Source organism: Montipora capricornis, chromosome 5 (genome assembly GCF_036669925.1).
Source record: "Montipora capricornis isolate CH-2021 chromosome 5, ASM3666992v2, whole genome shotgun sequence".
In the NCBI taxonomy this organism is placed as follows: Eukaryota; Metazoa; Cnidaria; class Anthozoa; order Scleractinia; family Acroporidae; genus Montipora; species Montipora capricornis.
In genome coordinates, this window is record NC_090887.1 from 18,454,199 (window position 1) to 18,462,181 (window position 7,983).

A 7,983-nucleotide genomic window follows, 5' to 3' on the forward strand; every position below is an offset into this window, starting at 1 on the left:
CAGGCTAGATCTTTCCAAGTGCTTGAATATCCCATCAACTTTTAGCCTCATAAAGACTTTCCACAGCGGGAGAAGCAGACAAGTTATTCAGTCGTCTATAGTTTGATGCTATTGTTCGGTGGCCCACAATTGTTACATCAAAACCAAATGTTCACAGCAAATTCAAATCACTCACAGCATTTTCAAATCACTCACTGTAGTGATGGCCGAGATATAAACAGATTCGTCAGTGTTAAGTACAACACACTTTAATTCTCAAACACGCCATGCTTCTTCACTCGCAATACATCATGTAGTAATCACCAAAATATCTCTTAAGCTAAACACTACATTCCCTTCCTTAGTGAAAACAGAACTCAACTTATAACAAACAATAAAAATGTTCAAAGTGCTTAACACAGTCTATTGTCCCGAGATTCATAAACAATCTCAACAATCGCAAAACTCTTTTTCCTAACAGTCTCAACAGTCTTTTAAAACTATTCACTTTTCCAGAACAAAATCTTTAAACTTGGCTGGCATCCGTATAGTTCGGTTTGGCCTTCTACGTGGCTCTGTGGTTGCCGATGTTTCTGAGGTACCTACAGGCAGGGGTGAGATCACCAGACTCGCTGGGGTTTCAGCTCCCACAATCTCCTCCGGCTTCTCTGGGGTTTTATAAGGTTTAACAAATGAACTATTTCTCCGGTGTACTACACCTTCGGCTGATTTCAAGGTTAGTTCTTGTCCCTCTTTTGTCTGAACAGTGTAAGGCTCGGTGTCAAAGTTGGGAGTTAACATTCCGGATGACTTGCTGTTCTTGACAAGGACTTTATCTCCAGCTCGTGTCTGCGAAGCCTCCAAATAAGTAAGAATCTTTTCTGGCTATCGTCACTGTCGGCCCCTTGTTGTCGCATTTTTCATGGAATACGTAACTTTTCCATCCATCAACAGTAGCCCTGTAACATGGAACCCATCGCCTCTTGCAACCTGTAGACCACCGTAACCTTCGCGCTAACCTTTCCTGGTGTTCAGGGATATGCCCAATTAAAGCTGATTTGAACCCTGAAAAGAAAAACAAAATATATTTTCATGTAAAATAAATAACTTTGTGCCTTGTTTTCTGTTTCCCCTCCGACCTTCTGCGAGAAAGTGTACCAACCGCTCGTCAACTAAAATAAGCCTACACTTAATTGTTTTAATCATTTTTCATTCTAAATCAGTCTTATTTAAGGTCTTTTCACCTGAATATTTCCAAATTGAAAAGTTCTTGACTGTAACATTTCCAACAAGCCAAAACTGAACCACCGGCCAAGGTACAACACTCCCTGTCCAATGTTGGGAACAGGTGAGGTCTTTTATGCGAAAAAAATTGTCGATATATTCATCCCACATGCTAAAGAGAGCGTATCTTTCTATTTTTTAAAACGCCACGAGTTCTTCGGCTCTGCACGCGTTGTTTGAAATGGCCAATCAGTATAAAGATATTCTCAAACGAAGACAAAAATAGCAAAAATAATGTATGCAATTTGTGCAAATTGATGTAAATGCAGAGAGCCTCCTGCTGAAGGGTTAGTTCTAGGAATAGAAAGATACAAGCAAAGGTTGACTCAAGGATACAGTGCATAGGGACGCTCCTACTCATGGACTCATCCTATTAAAGACCTTTTAAAAAAGTTAAACGTTTATAGTACTGTAACGTGGGCCCCGGAGAGGGAGCGCCTGGGGGGGAGGGGTGGGGGGGCTGTATCCCTCACTTTTTTTCTACAGACAGACAGACATGTTTTATTTGGAGTCTTATACAATAAATAGTATATCGACCACAATTTCCAAATAACTAACAATTACAAACAAGAAAAATATACATGGCTAAAAGGTTATTAATTAATTAAGTCCTGGAGTATTTACTTTTATCCGTCTTGCCCTTTCCTTTTTTCAAAGCATTCGAATATATGTTTGGCTATTAGTTTTTGTATTTTAACATTTCCGCTAGGAGGGTTTATCAGAAACATGAATATTTTATTAGGTGACATTCTGCTTATTTTTATTCTACATTCTTTTTCCAAATAGTCTAGTAACGAACATCGTTTTTCCAGGTAAGCAGGGCATATATTTAGAAAATGGTATTCGTCCTCCATTTCTATTTTACAAATTGGGCAAATTCTTTCTGCAGGTTCCTTGAGCGGTCTCGAAAAAGTGTCGTTTCTCCTAAACCTCTCTCCCCTCCCCTCACAATTCCGTGACCCATTCCAAAACCTACCCCCTCCCCACCCCTCCAACTTTTAAACGTACTCCGCGGCCTGTGTGTAAGACCCATTCAACTTACCTAGGTTCCGGAATGTTTGAGTTGAGTGAATCACTTGGAAAGGTAAAATGCAGGTAAACAGAAATGAAAATTGCATCATCTAAGAGGCAATAAGGAAGAATTACGACCATGTAGCCGGGTTGATTAGTACATAACATGATCTGTTTTAACAAATGAATAGTCCCAGGAGACTCGCACACTCGAGACCCTGGAAAAACCTCAGTAACAGATGCCATGTAACTTCAGTTAATGAAAGTGCAGCGTGTCATTTCATACATAAAGCACGATTGTATTAGTTAGAAGAACGCTGTCAAGAGAGAATATCGAAAAATGAGTTTTCTTACTAAAATGATTAAGCGCGCCTAAATTTGAAGCGCGCTATTACTTGAAAATAATAATAACAATAACAATAACAATAACAATAACAATAACAATAACAATAACAATAACAATAACAATAACAATAACAATAACAATAACAATAATAATAATAATAACAATAATAGCAACTTTATTCATTCAGTGCAATGAAAGGGAAAGATACCAGAGGTTATCCCTATCGAGAGTATCCGCACGCAGCCGAATGTAATCGACTGAGAGTCAATTTTGATGAAGGAGGAAAACTGGAGTACCCGGAGAAAAACCCTCGGAGTCAGATTGAGATCGACTTAAACTCAACCCACCCACATACGATCTCGGGGCCGAGAGTTGAACAAGGGTCGCAGAGGTGGAAGGCACGGTTGATAAACATTAAGCCGTCCTGTCAATTGAGCTGCGTTTTGTTTTCCAGGAGATTCAAGTTGTCTTGGAGAAATATGTAGCTCTAATAGTACACTACGTTGTTTTGATACCGTATAAAATTATAGTGCCATGGTAGATATCTTAGGTAAATAGCCAGCCCCCTGAGAAGAAATGTTGTTAGTAGTAAAATACTAAACCCAGAAAGACTGATGATAAATAAAAGGGAATCGAGAAACTGTGGCTTTGAGGCTGACATGTTGATCATTTTCAAGTTCCCTTACAACTTATTCTGAGCATCTGACAGCTTTCCACGACAAAAGTTCGCTCAAGTTAATCCCTGTCCGGTGGAGTTAGTTTCTGCACGGGAGACCTCAAAATATACGACTTGCCGTCAAAAGAATAAGACCGAAAATTCTGTTTTTAACGCTCAACAATGCGAACTAAAGCAAGGTAGACAGATTTTGCTAACCTGCTTTATACAAAACAAATATTGATGCAAAAGTAAAGAAATATTAATACACAGATTTTAGGAAGAGCAGAAGGAAGTGGTTTGGAAGTGTCGACTGCGTATCGGGTTTGCATAACTGTCTCGAATTCCCCCAATTCCCCCTCGTGTTTAGATGAGGTTATGGAAACACGTAAAACGCCCTCTATTGCTTAAATGGCAGTAAGTTTAGTTTTCGTAAGCGTTCATTTTCTTAGAGCTGAATTTCGCTGAATTTCTAATTTAATAATATTACTTTTAGTATGAGGGGACTATACTATACTAGCATAATCCAATAGAAATCTGATCTATAACAATTTCTTAGTTTTGAGGTAAGTTATATCACTGCATGTTCGATAAAGTAAGTTCAGCATCCTTTGTGCTTTAGAAGCAATGAAATCTACATGATTGTTCAGTCCAACTCAGATCATGACTAATTAACACACCCAGGTCTTTCTTAACATTTACACGCTCTAGCTTAGTTCCACCGAGAAAATAGTCCCTTTCAATCACTAATTAATTACGAGTCACCCTCAAAACCTTGCATTTCGAAACATTAAATTCCATTCCCCAAGTGCAAGTCAAATAAATTATTCATGTCTTCTTGTAACCTGTCACCATCATCCTGACCTAACACTACGCGAAACCACTTAGAGACGTCAGCGAAAAGAGGCAAATATGTTTTCCTAGAAACCACACTAGGCATGTCATTAATGAAAATTAAGAAGAGAAGAGGCCCTAAAATTTATCCCTGGGGGACCCCAGATGTCACGGGACGAAAATCACACCCTTCGTTATTAACAACAACTCTATGTCTCCTGCCTGTTAAATAAGACCTAAAACAGGACAATAACTGTCCTATGATGCAACAGCATATTTAAGCTTACATAAAAGCTTCTCATGAGGAACCCGATCGAAGGCCTTAGAAAAGTCAAGATAAATGACATCAGCTTGTTGCCTTAGCTCGAGAGCTTTGGCAAATTTATGAACGACCTGAATCAACTGGGTAACCGTGGATTTTCCTGGCAGAAAAACATGTTGCCAATGCACAGGGTTTGTGAATATGACCCCAAAAATTTCATTATAAACAAGCCGTTCTAAGATCTTAAAAAGTTCATCAAGAATTTAAATACCTCTATAGCTACTAACAGCTGTCTTGGAATCGCACTTATGGATCGGAACAAGATTGGCATCTTTCCACTTCTGAGGAAAGGATCCGTACTCCAGAGACAAATTGAATAGTTGGCACAGAGATGGTGCAATTTCTACGGCACAATTGCGTAAAAGCTTAGAGGAATAACCCAGTGATGCCCATCAAGTGACTCAAGTTGCTTCAAGACTGTTAACTTCACTTAGCTTAATAATCACATATGTAATCATACTAGAGCAATACTAATAACAAATACTAAACACTCTTGCAAAGTTAGAGCTTCCAAAATATATGTTAATATATATACCAATTTCCAATTAACGTTTTGTTTAATATTTAATGAGTTTCGTACAGCCTTCCAAAACTAAACGCCAGAAAATAAGAGTGTCCCTCATGACTGATTTAGGAAATCTCTCTCCTGAAAAAGATCAAGTCTTCGATACGTCTCTTATTAACCCCACAAGATTTTTAATAACCTTGTTTTTCTTTACGACCCAAACCTAGTCAGACGTTTACATTTCTAATTCTAAACACGTTGGAATCTTCATGGAATAACATTTATTATGGAAGTGCGTTTAAAAGTCACTAAAGCACCAACCAATGTCAACATTCAGTTACTCAGTAATTTTTAAAACCTCATTAATCCAGCCGGAGAGAATTCTCCATAGAATTTGACATTCCAACTACACCAAACCGGTTTTGCAAATTGCCCCGGTTAGAATATGTTTCATCGAAACATCGATTGCTTGTAAACTATTCGAGGCTGATGTAGTCTCGAACAAATCTTATTCATACCCTTTCTTTCGGAAAACGCAGTGATCCTCTACAATTATGCCATTATTTTGCCTTAGTTAATAGGAATAGGAATACAAAAAATGCACCGCCCGAAGAACGCCAAATAGTACATTGGAACTACAAGTCAGAAGTTCGATTTACCGGTTCAAGGAAGAATTAAATTAAACGAAATGCATATCGCTATTTAACCTTCCCTACTAAAAACCAAAAAATACTGGAATAGATGCCCAAGATCTGTTAACGGAAATGGCTGATAGAGTGACGGCGTGGAAGGAGGTTGTGTCATGAGAAATTTCGGCTGCGGAACAAGCATGGCTGTGATGTTGGTTAAACCTATGAGGTTATTGTTGGAGAACATGAACTCCTTCATAGAAAAAAAAAGAAGTCAAACATTATTAACGTTACTGAAAACAAATAAAACTAGTAACGAACCCGTAAAAGAACAGTTTCAAAACGTTTCATCTAATCTAACATCTATTTATTTTAGGCAGATGAAACCATTTTCTTCAAGGGAAGCTGAACACATCCTGTTTTGACTTTCGGCATTTTAAAAACAAACGAATCTATCTCAACTAATTAATTTGCGTGTAACTTGAAAACACACAATTATGGGCGTTCTATTTTATAAAAGCTAAGATACAGTGTCGATTCAAAACCCGTTTTTGATGAGACAGCAAGATTTATCTGCGTTTATTGCCGGCCGCTTTAATCACCAGCAATGTAAACACGAATATTGTCAATGATTATCACGACTGCGGCTGCGACGCTTTTTCTAATTTCACAAAAAGTGTACACAGTTAGAAAGAACCCCTCTAGACTTACCATAGATAACCTTTGATAACGTTGTTAGCTTTCTACATCAAGGTGGAGTGTTATGAGATGTTGTCCTGGAATTTCTCTCATCCTTTTTACACCTGCTATTGTTGCCGAATAACATACTAGTTGATTTTTTTTCTTAGAAAAACACCTGCAGTTTTCCCGGTCAAGCACAATGATTTGTTAACGAATGAACGTGAAACTCAAGAGTCAGATGAATTTCGATATAGCCGAATCGCTTAAGTCGGAGTAAAAACTCGCATTCTGATTGGCTGATAAGCCGAGAGTATTAGCATGTGTAGTCAAATGGCGACGAGTGAAATTAGGAAATAATTTCACGCGCATTTTGTCAAAATTCTGATCACTTCCCGAGCCTTTAGGCGAGGGAAATTATCAGAATTTTGACAAAACGCAAGTGAAATTATTTCCTAATTTCACGAGAAAACTATTTGATTACCTTTTAATGTCGTGGGTGACAAATTACGCTCACAACCGTAATTGTAAAATCGCTCGAGTACTTTATCCGACTGCTCGGGAAGAATAATCTCCAGGTTTTTCTCAAAGCTATTTTCGTCACACCACTTCTCAAAACCTCTCACCCAGTTAATTGTGCTCTTTCACGTATTTAAATTTTCTGCCGCTTCTTTTAATTTCGTAACTTCTTCAATGGTCACTGTCTTAAATCTAGACGCCATCTTGGCTCTGATCGAGATACAAGAGATGTTACCATGGCAATTTTGTAATTTCACATGTGAAATTATGAATTAACGCTGAAATTTTGCGCCTAAATTAAGGAGTAATTTGTCACCCATGATACCTGGAATTGCATGCCTGAGAAGTGGTATTGCACCTTAAAGGAAGTCGTTTTGTATTATTCCGGAGATAGCAGGCTAGATCTTTCCAAGTGCTTGAATATCCCATCAACTTTTAGCCTCATAAAGACTTTCCACAGCGGGAGAAGCAGACAAGTTATTCAGTCGTCTATAGTTTGATGCTATTGTTCGGTGGCCCACAATTGTTACATCAAAACCAAATGTTCACAGCAAATTCAAATCACTCACAGCATTTTCAAATCACTCACTGTAGTGATGGCCGAGATATAAACAGATTCGTCAGTGTTAAGTACAACACACTTTAATTCTCAAACACGCCATGCTTCTTTACTCGCAATACATCATGTAGTAATCACCAAAATGTCTCTTAAGCTAAACACTACATTCCCTTCCTTAGTGAAAACAGAACTCAACTTATAACAAACAATAAAAATGTTCAAAGTGCTTAACACAGTCTATTGTCCCGAGATTCATAAACAATCTCAACAATCGCAAAACTCTTTTTCCTAACAGTCTCAACAGTCTTTTAAAACTATTCACTTTTCCAGAACAAAATCTTTAAACTTGGCTGGCATCCGTATAGTTCGGTTTGGCCTTCTACGTGGCTCTGTGGTTGCCGATGTTTCTGAGGTACCTACAGGCAGGGGTGAGATCACCAGACTCGCTGGGGTTTCAGCTCCCACAATCTCCTCCGGCTTCTCTGGGGTTTTATAAGGTTTAACAAATGAACTATTTCTCCGGTGTACTACACCTTCGGCTGATTTCAAGGTTAGTTCTTGTCCCTCTTTTGTCTGAACAGTGTAAGGCTCGGTGTCAAAGTTGGGAGTTAACATTCCGGATGACTTGCTGTTCTTGACAAGGACTTTATCTCCAGGAGTGA

General features: G+C 38.4%; 1 long non-coding RNA gene across 1 annotated transcript; it reads right to left on the minus strand.

Moving 5' to 3' along the window:
* Positions 1–248: 248 nt before the first annotated feature.
* Positions 249–6,532, minus strand: LOC138049763 (uncharacterized). The gene is made up of 3 exons (XR_011132438.1): positions 6,277–6,532; positions 2,306–2,384; positions 249–1,044 (listed from the first exon to the last, which is right to left on the minus strand). It is a non-coding gene; the product is annotated as an uncharacterized lncRNA (long non-coding RNA).
* Positions 6,533–7,983: the final 1,451 nt, after the last annotated feature.